This window comes from Thermobia domestica, chromosome 14 (assembly GCF_964235325.1).
Source record: "Thermobia domestica chromosome 14, izTheDome1.hap1.1, whole genome shotgun sequence".
Classification (NCBI taxonomy): Eukaryota; Metazoa; Arthropoda; class Insecta; order Zygentoma; family Lepismatidae; genus Thermobia; species Thermobia domestica.
Window position 1 is genome coordinate 173,298,822 of NC_137467.1, and position 13,371 is coordinate 173,312,192.

Sequence of the window (13,371 nt, forward strand, 5' to 3'; positions counted from 1 at the left end):
GGGAGGCATATGGAGAGACTGATCCCTCACTAACTTTCTGAAGAAAAAAATATCTCCTTGTGTTGCATTACAGAGAATTATACACGAAAATGCTCAAAACCCGAATGAGGATATTAACAATTTTCTGCGCGAAAACTTTAGGTCCCTCAGTCGACTGTGGGGCATTCCAAACCCCCGGACGTTCCGCCCCCACAGCAGACAACCTTAAATCCGCCCATACTCAAAACGTGTCATTTATGTGCATTAAGGTAAGAAGACACACACACACACACACACATACATGCATACATAACAAAGAAACAATTCAATATGGCACATCAAAATATAAACTAGATAAACTCCTTTGAAGACACCTCATTTTAAAAACTAAATGTAGGAAAAAAGTAACAAAAATGTCGGTGTTGCCAACCTAGAAATTATTTCTACATACGAAGTTTTTTTTTTTTTTTTTTTTTTTTACGGGCAAAGCTATTCGTCAATTTCTGTATATAAATTGAATTTATTAAAGGTAATTAGCATCTACTTTCCAGTGACGGTATGTTTTAATCATTGAAAAACCAGAGACGGTATGTCTTCATCACTGAAAAGCCAGAGCCGGTATGGCATACCACCGCATACCGTCTCACATCGACCACTGCATCTCATCATAAATTGTTGAAAAAAGTGTCATAACACAGGCTTGGTTAATATCATAATGGTATATCAAATTTATAAATAATTTCGTTTTTGAAAATGGGAAGAGGACGGTCATATCTCCGTCAAACAACCTGTAGAGAGGCTTGTCTTAATTCAGTTGAAAGGAATCAATGGAATTCATTCTGGCTACATGATCTGCTCATCTGAGCTTTCCACATTTGATAACCATAACAATGTTTGGTAAACCGTATAAATTATGTAGTTCCTCGTTATGAAGTTTCTCCTATTCCCGTTCCTCTTGGGTCCGAATATTCGTATCAGGATTTTATTCTCAAATACTTTCACTGTGCGTTCTTCCTTCAGAGTAAGCGATCATGTTTCGCAACCATACAGCACAACAGGCGTAATTATCGTTTTATATATTTTAAGCTTCAAATTCCTGGACAGCATTCGCGACGACAAAAGGTTTCGAACTGAATAATAACACGAATTCCCTGGTTTCAGTCGACATTTAATTTCTTCGTCGATATGATTGTAGCGTACGAAAAGGGTTTTCCGGCGAAAATAAACGTTTGTCATATTAAGGTATGTACCCAAACACTTGAAATTATAACTTCGGCGTTCGAAACCTTATGATGAAACTTTACACAAGCTATTGCGTAGCACAATGGTATCATTTAAATCTTGTATACCTACATTTTATTCTTTTTTCTGGAAATTCATATAAATTTCATGTAATATGATTAAGCAAGAGGAAGAAACTTCGTCACGTACTGCAGCAGGAATTATTTAAACTGTGTAGATACTAGTAATTGCTGCAAATCTACCACAATATAAGTTCGGCTTTGATTAATCGTAATATCAGACTATGAAAACATTGGTAAGCGTAAAATCAAAGACGAGAGATTTCACACTTTCTGTTTCTTTATTATTTTAAATAGAAATTGAAGTTACATGTATCTGCGTGTATTTGTGGGAATTATATGATGTGATATATTCAAACAGTTGATGCTAAATGGCCTGTCTAAACTGTCGTATAAAAAATTAGCATCAACTTAAAAAATAGCCAATTTCTGAGATTGCATTTTTAATTATGAACATTATAAATGATTCCTAAAAGAGAGTTTCATATAATTTACAGAAGCATAGCAAGCAGCAAGATAGAAAGGGTGTACATTTTTAACTCTCTTCAAATCTACTCAAGATATTTATAGGCTATATCAAGAATTGCCAGAATAAATTTTTATACTGGTTTAATTTAGAATCATGATGATGTAATCAATAAGGCTAGAGCCGGTTCTACTATATGTGCAACACGTACATTTGCACGGGATGGCAAAATCATTCACAACTGTATTTTTTAAAAATATTTCTTGTTGAAAACAGACTTCATGATGATGGTAGTTAAATTTACTAAGCTGACCTATTTGAATACTACATTCATAAATCATGTTAGGTTGCACTGTTTAAGGTCACATGGACAGTGCTAAAGCAAATTGTCAAACAAATCCCAGCATGAATTGCTTGATTGTTGTCAAATACTAGAACTCAATTCTTGAACAATAGCGAACACCTGTTCAATTTAGTTAGTTATCACAGTTTTGATATGAAAACTGGTCTGTCTTTTTCAAAACAAGTTCCTTATCATTGAAGGTGAAAACAAGTTCTTTTTTTAAAAAAAAAATAACAGATGTGGAAGGAAAATCGAGAAATAAAAATAAAAGAGCTAGTTGCGCTGGAATTGTAAACTAATATATTGAGATAGAAGTTCGATATTGAATTCTACAAAAAAAAAAAAAAAAAAAAAATTCTTTCCTATGCAGGTGTGTTTGCTTTATCTGTTACTAACATAATAGACTATTATTTGAAGAGAAAACGAACCCAACGAAATAGTATTTGTAGTGTTTATGTCATTCTGAGTGCGAGTGTTCTTTCCTCTTCATGATGGGGTGGCGTACGTAAAATCGTGAATTTTAAGATATTGTTCTCTCTGAAGAGAGGGAGGCGTCAAATGTTGTCATTCCACGGGGCGGCAAATTGTCTAGGGTCAGTCCGGGGTAAGGCACTCTACTAGAATATCAAATGATCATCCTGGGTTCGATTTATTGTTGAGTGAATTTTTTCTTGTACTCTTACTCCAATGAGGGTCGTATATATACACGTGGAAATACCTAAAATAAATTCAATTTTCTGGATTAATATGACGGATTAGCCTTTTAATTACGGAGCCTTTTTAAAAAATAAAGCCTGGGATACGGCGCCAATTTCTGCAGTTGCCTAGTATGTCTCCTGAATAAAACACATGCAAGTGCATATATGTGATACCCAGAAAGTTAAAAAACAATTAGGTTTAGTGGCAAGCTGCAAGGTATCTATAAATAGTTACATCGTATCCCAAGCCTTATTTTTAGGTAACTAAATATAGTTACTTTCGTGCCCTAAAGGTTAGTTTTCATCCTCAGAACGCCACTGATGCAACGTGAAATTGCGTCATAGAATTCGTGGAGGATAGCAAATGGAATATGTGTGCAGTGCATCACTGAGTTCCGGAAGAGAGGACGGATGAGTAAATCTGCGCGGGGTTCGTGTCTCCAAGACAGACCACAGATGTTCAATTATGTTCAGGTCCGGAGATTGCACGGGCGAGAGAAAGTGTTAAACTTTAACTCGATGTTCTTCAAACCATGCCACAATACTTCCAGCTGTGTGATTGATCGCATTATCATCCTGTAGTATGGCGTTTTTGTACAAATACAACATCTGAACCATAGCATGCATATGGCCCTCTAAAATGGCGACGTAATCACGCACAATGACGTGATCTAAAAGCATTAGCACAGGACCCATTCAAAACTAGGATGTTGCGGCCTACAGCATCACAGTCCCACTGTCACATTGCACAGTGTTATATGCTTAACTCTACCATCATACGGTACGTTGATAATATGTCGTTCCTCGAAGCCCTGTCACACCGCTATGCATCTGCAGCTACGTTACAGTTGGGCAAGGCATCGGATGGAAGACACAGGCAAGTAGATTGCATTGAGGTGATAAGAGTTTATATATGAGAAGAGATGAAGCAACGACTGGCAGTAATCGATGTTACTTGTTCAATATTGGAATATTTGAAGAAAGTCATATTTCAAAACCTTTAGGTATTTTTTACGCTGCAGGTTTACTTTTGACACACCACTCGAAATAATTGTTGCAAAAATTATAATTCTTTTACTAATTTCCTTCCTATTATTCTGCAAAAGATTTGCGCTGGTCGACATGACATTACCCCGTTTACCATAGAAAAAGCAAGGGGGCCACCAGAAGTAGTTTTTGAAAAATTACAAATCTTTTGCGATTTCTGTATAAATATGGTGTACGGATGTATTGCATAAAAACTACAGTTCAAAAATACAAACCAACCTGTGCTAGCGGCTACTAGAAAGCACGAATGGTATCTAATCGAGTAAGGACAGGACGAAGTTGATGTGTCTGTTAGCAGCAGGCACGTCAACGAAGGTGAGTATACGTATAAGCAAGGGTAGTGAAAACAACTGAGTTTTGACAATGGTACAGTTTCAATAGGGCTTGTTATTGCTTCACACTAGTAACGCTCCACATGTAAGCATAAAATACAGGTACCGTATACTGTACAGCTACTGTATGGAAATTGTATCTGATGCGGTTATCTTTCACATGCACTCACTTATTTTATCCGTAGTAAAGCACTTGTAATGATTTTAGTGGAGCATGTTTAGCAAAAGAGGTCCAGAAGTGCGTAAAACACAGCATTGGGTCTCACATCGCCTAAGCCGAATGGAGACGCCTTTGCATTTTACTAATTTAAGTTAATCATTTATCCCTTAGTGACGCATTGGCTTAAATCGTCAGTTGACCGTACTGTCAGGAGGACATTTAAAGTTTGTATCCTTAATTTCCATTTCCAAAGCATCCTATTTAAGATGAAAAAGAATCCGGTGCAAATATATTAAATAAGTAAGAAGTTATGCCATATCAAACATTGTACTTCAAAAGTGATAACATTGTAATGATATCGGAAGCATGTAAAGAAGAGAACACAAGTTGGAAGCATGTGAAGAAGTAGATGCCACTACCACACAGGCCAGTAGTTAAGCACAGCCCACAGTTTGAGAAATTTTTAGGAACGGGACATTAATAAAATCGGGATTGAGGTATGGTATATAGAAAAGTCTGTGCAGTAGAGAGAAGTTCAACAAAGATCTACGACCCGGTGGACCACCCCCGTCGGCACGCCCCTGAATGTTGCTACCACATCAGCGCGAATGAGTTACGACACTACTGGTGCTAGAAGGTGCTGAGCATATTCCGTACGTTTATTAGCGTACAACTAATATTTTTTTCCTTTGGTCAGTTTTATGATTGTTTTTGCTGACACATAACTGAATAAAAGAAGTACGAGGGGATTTTCTTCGGCTCAGGGTGATAAGTGGTGTCATTTTTTACTGACTCGAGACGGCAAAAATATAAATTGCGGGTCTGCATATGTCTAATATAACAATTTGTAGAAATTATTCTTCGTTTTAGTGAGATACTAAAAACAAATATTTGTAAGTTGATTGGAATTGAATACGTACTAACGTGCTAGGTATACTGAATGGTACAGCTAAAAGTGCCGTCAGCTTAAAAATCTATTCCTGAAAAGAAATCACTTTAGCAGAATGAAAAAAGAAGGTTAAGGGCTTTGTCTGGTACTTAACGATGTCCCCGACCTCTATTGGAAAAGAATAGTCTTGTTATGTCGAATATTTGCACAGGAGATGTTGCATAATGAAAGAGATCACATGGACAGTACGGAAAAGGACAAAAGCATGTCAACATTATTTCAGGTGAAGAGCTCACTTTCGTCTTTTACCCAACGCAAGATACAGAAGGTACTTTCTTTTCGGTTGTCTTGGCAATGCTGTCACTACCTATTTAGTACTAGATTTTATTGAACTCCTTAATGGCTATATACGGTACTTAGCTTAGTTGCCTTTACCCGGGTTCAATTCCCGGTGGAAGCTCGACCCACAAACATGGTATTTGTCCACCACAAAGCTCACTAGGCGGGAGCAGGGTTTGAATCCAGGACCCCATGCAGCGGAGGTGAACGCCCTACCACTGGGCATCCGCGCGTGTCCTTTTGGCTTTTGAATAACAATTGTGTATAAAATTACTTTTCGAAATCAAGTATGTAATTGTTCTATTCTATCTTCAATGGGTATTGTTTCTCTGATTCAGAACGATGTTTGTGCGTTGGAAAGACCTTATTAGTTTATTATTCTGTCTCTTTAAATGCAATAGATAAAGAAGTACTGGAATTTTAGAACACGTGTTTTTAATGTATATTGTGATTACCAAAGTCATGTGTGCATTTTAAGGGACAAATAACAAACTTATTAATAAAAAGGAATAGTTTTCTTATATATATATACATACTTAAATTAATAACGTTATCTATTCTTATACATAGAAATGAACAATACACATCTCATTTAAAGTATAAAATAATTTCGTACGCAATGTTAGCATTTTAGTTTATTGTTCTTTTTGAATAACATAATTTTCTTTAAATACAATAGATAAAAGAAGTACCTCAATTTTAGAATACATTTTTTCAATGTGTATTGTTCTTGTGATTACCAATATCATTTGTGCGTTTTTAAGGTGCAATAACAAACTTATTAATATAAAAAGGTATAGATGTCTTAAATATGTAAACGTTATTTAATCTTATACATAAATATGGACAATACATATCTGATGTAAAGTATAATAATTTCGTACACAATAGTAACATTTTGTTAATTATTCTGCCCGAATACTATGATTTTCTTTAAATACGCAGAAAGGAGCGGCACTAGTTGGGACACCACTCTTCCTCAACTGTTGCAGAGCATGGGCACCAATAAAGAGAATATCAAGAATATGGTTACAGTATTTGTTGCAGCTGGTATCTCTCTTTACGTTTTTACGAATGAATTGTTCAAAAATTGGATTCAATTAGTGTACTAATTCTATAACAATCCTTGTGAAAGTATATTGAGAAATTATGTATATAGTTGTGCTAGTGATGATCGGAATGAAAGAAAATCGAAGTGAGAAGAAATGGATGTTTCTGTGGTCGTTGACGAAACTATTGATAGTAAAAACCGTAAAGTTGTAAATGTTCTTGTTCATCCAATTAGTGAATCTACTGGATGTTTTCGTGTGGTCAGAACAAAAAAGTGCAACGGTGCAATAGATGTGATGGTAGACACTGTACTTGACCCATTAAGTGATATTGGTGGTAATAGAAGGCAGTTTGTAGTTCTAATATCTAATAATGTCCCATACATGAAAAGCACTGCTATGTGCTTAGCTGCAGTTGCGCCTAGATTAATGTATTCTACTTGCTGGGCAAATGCCCTCCACTTATGTGTGGAAAAGATTAGAAATAGTTTGAAAGTAACTGATTCTTTTATCGCATGAGTTAAATCAGCTTTGACTAAAATATCAACCAGACGGGAATAGGCTGTTGAGCTAGTTGTGGGAAGCAGAAAAGTTCACCAGTTTGGCTCCAGTGCCAGTGATTACCCGTTGGGGGACTTGGCTCGAGGCAGGAGAATTTCACAATGCTTATTACAGCACATTGCAGAAGTGGATAGAAGAGGAAGATAAAGGAAGTTGTGCTATGACAAATCTCAAGTAACTAATTGGAAATGTAAAAGAATGTCTTAAGTTCTAGCTTAATACCATAAGTAAAGTTACAGATGCGTCTGTAAGTAAATAAAAGTTTTAGAAGCTCATAGTGTGCATGCAAGTCAAGTGTGGCTTATTCTTTCATCAGTTCAAGTTGTTCTTGAAACTTATGGCGTGCAGTGCAAATAGCTTGCAAGTTATATGAGTGAATATCACGTTGTTAGCAAATTTTAGGAACATGGTCAGTGTCTGGATCCCACCCGAACAAATTCAAATACGTTTGTAGAAGGTCTATCGACAGAATTGAAGCTATTTTCTCAGGCAGATATACCTTTGGAAGAATTGGGCGTGTATCGCCCGTTTCTTCCTTTTCCTTTTGGAGGAAACGCCTGGACAAGATGCCAAATTTGAGTACCCTGGACATGAAAGCATTAACTGTTCCTCCTTCTAGTGCATCAGTTGCAGGAAGTTTCTCCAATCTAAACTGTTACAGAAGTTATTGCAAAATAAATAAGTTATTACAAAATAAATAAAAATATTATTTAAAAAGTAGTAAACAAGGAACCAAGACAACATTATTATTAATCAACCACCATTGAGTTCATTTTTATAGTCGCTGCCTTAACCTAGATTTTTGGGTAATTCAAATTTTGGACACTGTAATTTCTGTGGATGGCAACACTGATAATTCTTCCGATTCGTATTTTCGGATGTAGAATACCATTATCTATTATTGTGGTAAGTTACATTTCATTATCTCTTTTCACTTACGAAAAACGGGCAAAACAAAAATTTGTTAGTTTTCAAAAATATTTAGTAGTTTGCCCCCTTAAGTAATGACTAATCTTGAATTTATAACTTCAATATGTGATCTTAGCATAAATGTAATTTGTTCTCCTTGACAAAGTAGAAATTCCCAGGAAAATTATTTATTATTACCTGTGGCGCAATAAATTGAAGAATTTAATTGCTCTGTAGTTATGAAAAATATGTTCTAATCTGCAGAAAGAACTTTTGCTTGTGGCAATATTAAAATAAATATTACCGTATTTACTTTGATTTAGGAGAAACTTTTTAAACTCAAGACTGGAACTTTATATGACTTCTCACTTATCTGTTAATATAAACACTCTCAGTTCTTCACTCCATTGACTTCTGTTCATAGTCATTTTATAATTTCACTTGTGTCAAGAGGTTTTCTATTGACCAATATGATTCTATGTGGTCATTAGATTTTCTCTATTGCTTACGAATGGAAGATCTTAGGAAGGCATTATAGTAATTGTACGATTATGGTTCTCCACTACTTTGCTATTTTAAAACATTCTTTTCTACTAGATGATTGAGAGGTTCGAGTTAATGAGATCAATATTGTTATAATTGCTTTGTAAATAGAAAAAAATAATATATATTTTCAATTGTAACCATGTTGATAGCAGCAAATGCTGGAAAATGATTGTTGTATGTAGTCCCGAGTTGTTGCAATAAATTAAAATAATAATAATAATAATAACAGTAAATATATATTTTTAGATTAGATTCCCATATTCGAGACCAATGTTTCTTTCAGAAAGAATGGTTCGGGGGGGGGGGGAGCACACTTAGTATTTCGGGGTTGCACTGCTGACATTATTCTATTTATTATTATATTATAGACGTATTATTTTGGTCTCCTCCGGGGATAGTGCCCCCCCCAAAAAAAAAATCTGAAAGTAACATTGTTCGAGACTAAATTCTATTTATTATTATATAGATGTATTATTTTGATCTTTTCCGGGAGACATTTTCAGTGCTCCTTGGGCATTGCCCCCCCCCCAAAAAAAAACATGTCTGGAAGAAGCACACAGAGAAAACTCGGTACTCCGGACAGCGGTATATTTTACAAATATACGGTATCCTCTTGCTTACTATAGAAATCAGTACGAAGCATGTTATCCGTATACTACATAGGCCGTTGCAGGATGTCTGACATCTAATAGTTTTCCGTATATCACATGCATATGCTTATTTTACCTTCGTCAGCTATATGTTATATACGTCCATTTGTATGTGAGATCCTCATCCCTTATATTCTTTCATTCGGAAAGTACGTATAGATGGAACACTTATACAGAAAGTATTGTAAAACATGCGTTTTCAGTTATACAGCTGTTGTACGTTAAGTCCAAAAACTACAGGAATTACGCATGTAACCTATCTTTTTAAATACGCCACCTACATTTTTTCCTGAGTGCACTGCTTATACAAATCACAGTTTTTTAAAAATTATATTAAATCTTAATGAATTATGATTCTAAGTTTACAATTACAGTTACAATTTTATTTGCATTTAACAAAAAAGAAAAAAAGCAACATATATTAGTCGACGGATCTAATCAAGCTAAACAAAATTTAATGAACGTGAGTCCTCATGCGTATTTTTTGAGAAACGAATTTTATTGTAGCCTACACCTAAAATTGGATGGAATACGATCACCACGCCATCTGTTAAGATTAAGTTGGCGTTGGAGCATACTCACATTAACCCTACAATGCATATTGTATCATATTTGATACAAAATAAATTATGGCTAGTATTAGTGTTCAGGTCGTGAGCTGTATCACAAATACATATTGTATCATATCTGATATTTCTCCTAAGCACATAGTTCACCATATATCCGCTAGATGTCAGGAAAATGTTGCTTCAGTACAGAGAGAAAGAAGTCGTGCGCGTGCTTAGCGAAGGTGAGAATAGAAGAGTTTATGGGTCGTCTACTCTGAAGGACAAAGAATAGTTTCGAAGTTGCAAAAATTTCAAGTTCATGAAGTAAGTTTCCTAATTGTTTTTACGTATGCTATAATTTGATTTTGTACGAGAGAGGAACATGAAATGTTGATGCATAATGTATCATAAGTGATACAAAGTATTTTTATATTTTAGCACGAAAAATTACTTTAGGACATTTTTCTATTTGGATATTAATTAAAAGTGTCTTATCATATGCCTGTATATTATTTCACTTAAATACAAAATAATCATGCACTGTAGGTTTAAGCTTTTCATTAAACAGTATGCGCGAAACGCGGATTCCATGCTTGGTGGGATCTCATGTAGTTCGGACCCCACGTTATAGGCTATAGGCCCAAGTCTCATATAGCCTTGATGCTGAAAGGGACTCTAAAACTACAAATGAACCAACCAGTCTGGAGGGTCAGGGGCGAACCCATGCGGGAAGTCCACTGGTTCGTACCCCTAAAAAAATTCTTAACTCAATATACATTTGTACACTTTCGTAATAAAATTTTACTTGTTTAACAGGGAAATAATTGATGCAATATAAAGATCAGGGGCGGATCCAGGACGGACTTCTGGGGGGGTTGTAATACTGCTGCTTAGAGCTACTTTTAAGGGCTCCAAACTCTTGGATGGGTTTTATTTATATACGTATAAAATAAGAAAGTTTCCTCTTCTGGGAGGGAGGCGATCATTCTCCTGGATCCGCCCCTGATGAAAATATGATCTTATACTTCATCAGTAGGCCTACTCTTTCTCTTTTTATAAAAACAATCTTAGTTCTAGCCAAGGGCGCCGATTTCTCTGTAAATTTGAGGAGGGGGGCATTCAGATGCAGAAGGTATATATATCAGGATTTTAAGACAAATTACACTCAAATTATGCCAAATATTGTATATTCATAAACACAATAGGGCCCCACATGAGCTTTGAGGGGGCTGGGCCTTCTAGGATCGGCGCCCTTGGTTCTAGCATATTTCTTAGATTATAGGTGTAAATACTTTACAATTATTTATCCTCTTTTCTTATGCAAAATAATACCCATCCAATACTACTTAGTAGTGATGGGAAGTGGGAATATTCCCGGTAGGAAGGGAAATTTAAAAAATGGGAATATTCCCGGGTATTTCCCTGGCACATAAATTCCCGGGAAGGAATTTATTTCCATTTCTTTACTTTATCTTCCAAATTATAAGAACCTTATGACTAATTACTTTATTTTCATTTACTTCTAGGTTTTAAATAACTCGGAGATTAAAAAAGTTAAAATTCGTTGACTTTACTTTATATAACTAATAATATGACTTTTTAAGGTGGATCACTACCCGGCAGTCAGTACATATTATAGCTCATTTCCTTAACTACTGCTAATGAAATGTCACCTATTATAAATATTGTACTATAAGACAAAGCTACGTTTCACCTCCAATACAAGACACTGATTCATTTGGTTGTGTCTTCTGACATCGAAAAAGGTAACAAATAAAAGAAAATATTTAATTCGTTTCATAATGAGCACACAAGATGGCACTTGCTGTTAGATCTTACTAGAAGTGCTCTTTTATGAAATGTTTATTTGTATGTGTAAAGTATTTTAAAGTAATGATCTTATATATTGTTTGATCGTTTTTCGTGTTATGTTTCACATTTTATTTAAATATTAATTTAAATTTAAGGAAATAGATTTTGAGAAGAAACTTGTGTAGAACGACATTATGCATTTTTGCCAAATTTGTACGTTTACTGTGGTAGTCACAATAAGAAAATTCCTGTATTCTAGCGTTGCAGTTCGAGAAGTGGAACTTAACTGCCAATTGCGATAAGGTCGAAAACTAATTTCTCCAGTAAGTATCCAAGCAGAATTACATGATTACTTCATTTATTACCTGGCATCACTAAACACTCGACACTATCTGGCAACGCCGCACTATTCAAGCAGCGTTTAGCATAGCACCGTGAACATCTAGTGATCCACCTTAAGTTCCATTTCAATTTGCACTAAAAAGTAGCAAACAACTAATTTACAAATGATGAAAAGGAATCAGTTTGTAAAGTATTGTAGAAATTATGTAGAAATAGAGATGCAGTAATTACTACTAATACACCCTGAACCACCGTTAGTAACAGACGTCGGTCTGTCTCCTGTCTCTGACTCGAATTTCTCAAGAGGAACTCGGACTTCTCTTATATATGAACTAACGCATGATATTTCGAGAAATAGATAGGAAGAAAGGTCGTAAGGTCGTGTGGCAATGTTACATGCAAAATTATAAAGATAAGTCAGTATCTTTGCAAATATTGTGAACATGAAAATGTTGATAAAATGGTGAGACATGTGTCTTCTGGTAGTTACCCAAACTAATTTATTTATATCATTTAAAAATTTAATATGTTTATAATATCAGTAGTAGAATCAAGTTTAGAAAATCCACTTACATAGAAATTTAAACTGTTTAGCGGTGTAAAAATATGTGGACTTACTATACCATTATTCCCACATATTTACTTGCATAGAACATATTATAACTAAATATACATTTATGCGTGCTCTCTAAATATAATAAAATATTAATAAAATAACATAATATCGTTCAGAATATACATTTTAAAGAATCCTCTGGAGACAACAGTAATAATACACTGTGATAAAGAAACAAATTTAACTTTGAAATCATAATATAGTAATAAAATGCACTTTTTTGTGATTGCAAATAAATTCCCGGAATATTCCCATTTTGGAGAATTTTTACGAGAATGTTCCCGGGGATTTACCCATCACTATTACTTAGTCGCAGTGACTTGTAGTATTGGACATCCCGAAAGCTTGGACCCCCCCCCCGAACAAAAAAAATTGGGTACACGCTTGTGCCTACCCCACAGTATACCAACTATCATGGGGCCCTGTTGGTGCATTCGACAATTTTGGATGGGAAGGGATTCTATATAATACATCAATAAAAAGATCATATGGCACAGTGGCTTAGTAGTAGGAAGCTTACCTCTGGTACATGGGGTCCCTGGTTCGATACACGGAAAAGTAGGTTTGTGGTGAACAACTGCGTCTGTAGGTTTTCTTGGCGTATTCCCGTTTCCTCCCACTTTCTCATACGACCGATTCTTCCATCACCGTTTACTTGCTTTAATCATCTTCTCTCTTAACCTAAAGGCCATAATCGTTGGACGTTAAACTCACGGATTTCATTCCCCCCCCTTTTTTTTCAAACTGATTCGGGAAGGTTAGCTGCAGGTATCTTCCTGTAATA

General features: G+C 35.3%; 1 protein-coding gene across 1 annotated transcript in view; it reads left to right on the forward strand.

Moving 5' to 3' along the window:
- The window catches only part of rk (G-protein coupled receptor rickets), a 604,059-nt gene that overhangs the window by 111,407 nt on the left and 479,281 nt on the right, over positions 1–13,371 (forward strand). The window lies entirely within an intron of this gene.